A 1,734-nucleotide genomic window follows, 5' to 3' on the forward strand; every position below is an offset into this window, starting at 1 on the left:
ACAAGAATCAAAAGTGGAGGGATGCTTGAGTGAATTTAAAACTTTAAATACTACTTCCTCTTTGTTCAATCTTAATGTAAGCTTCCCTTGCTGAACATCTATTATCGTTCTTCCTGTAGCTAGGAAAGGCCTTCCTAGTATGATGGGTACTTCGTCATCCTCTTCCATGTCAAGGACAATGAAATCTGCAGGGAATATGAACTTATCCACCTTGACCAGGACATCCTCTACTATGCCCCTAGGATACGTTATCTAGCGATCAGCAAGCTGCAAAGAAATTGAAGTTGGCTTGGGTTCTTGCATACCCAACCTTCTAAACACAGAAAATGGCATTAGATTAATACTAGCGCCTAGATCACAGAGCGCTTTATCAAAATAAGAATTGCCTATAGTACATGGAATCGTAAAACTCCCTGGATCCTTAAGCTTAGGTGGCAGCTTCCTTAGCAATATTGCTGAGCACTCCTCATTCAATCTAACTGTCTCGAATTCTTCCAATTTCTTTTTATTGCTTAGCATCTCCTTGAGGAATTTATCATATTTAGGCATCTGTGAGATGGCTTCAACAAAAGGGATATTGATGTGGAGTTTTCTGAGGATCCCAAGAAATTTATTAAACTGAGGGTCTCTCTGGGTAGCCACCAACCGTTGTGGGAATGGAACTTTCGGCCTTGGCATTACTAATGCATCTTCCTTTGTTTCTTTCTTCGTATCTGGTTGGAAAGCACGAACTTGCTCATCATCTAGCACGGCTGTGTTTTCTATAAGCACGGCCTTGCTCGGCATAAGCACGTGCGTGCATTCATTGTTAGCATGGGCGTGCTGTTCAAAGCACGGTCGTTCTTGTTGAGCCAACATGGGCGTACAGGGGCGTGCTGATCAGCAAGCACAGGCGTGCATGGTTTATTTGTTTGCATTCCACTCAAGTTTTTCCCACTTCTTAAAGTAATTGCTTTAGCTTTTTCCCTAGGATTCAGTTCTGGTTGGGACAGCAATGCTCCTAGTGCTCTTTGACTGAGGACACTAGTGATCTGCTCCAACTGGGACTCAAGTTTTGAAGACTGAGTCCTCATCTCAGCTCTGATTTCTACAAACCTCTTATCTTCCCTCTCAATCTGTTGTTTTATCTGGGCCTCAAGTTTTGCTATTCTCTTATCAGAGCTATGCACGTATTGCATCATCTGTTCTTCAAAATTAGATTGATTGTGGAGGTCGATAGGGCGTATTTTGAATTCCCCAAGGAGTTGTATTACTATTGCGCCATCCTGGGTTATAATTATTACCCATAAAGTTTGCTTCCTCCTGATCAAACTCTGTATTATGTGTCGTCTTTGTGGGTTGATCTTGTGCTCTCATTAAGCACTCTAGTTGCTTTGTGAGAGTTGCCATTTGGTTCACCAGTGGGTTGCTGCTCTCTGCTTGATAGACTAGTGCAACTTCCTTTCTCTTGAAGTTATATGTGTCAGCTGTGTGCCACTGAAAGCTAGCAGATGTCATTTCGTCTATCAATCTGTATGCGTCATCTGGGTCTTTCCTTATAAGAGATCCTCCTACAACAGCATCAATCGTGGCCCTGTTATGGATGGATAAGCCACTGTAAAATATCTGCACCTGCCTCCAAGTTGGAAAATCATGGTGCGGGCATCTTCTCAATAATTCCCCAAATCGCTCCCACGTCTCGAACAATTATTCTGACTCATTCTGCTGAAAGCAACATATTTCTGTCATCAACTT

General features: G+C 42.5%; 1 non-coding gene across 1 annotated transcript; it reads left to right on the plus strand.

Moving 5' to 3' along the window:
- Nucleotides 1-1,627: 1,627 nt before the first annotated feature.
- On the plus strand, nucleotides 1,628-1,734 carry LOC113873959. Its single transcript, XR_003506024.1, has one exon. It is a non-coding gene; the product is annotated as a small nucleolar RNA R71 (small nucleolar RNA).

Source organism: Abrus precatorius, unplaced genomic scaffold, assembly GCF_003935025.1.
Source record: "Abrus precatorius isolate BTA unplaced genomic scaffold, Abrus_2018 Scaffold7, whole genome shotgun sequence".
In the NCBI taxonomy this organism is placed as follows: domain Eukaryota; kingdom Viridiplantae; phylum Streptophyta; class Magnoliopsida; order Fabales; family Fabaceae; genus Abrus; species Abrus precatorius.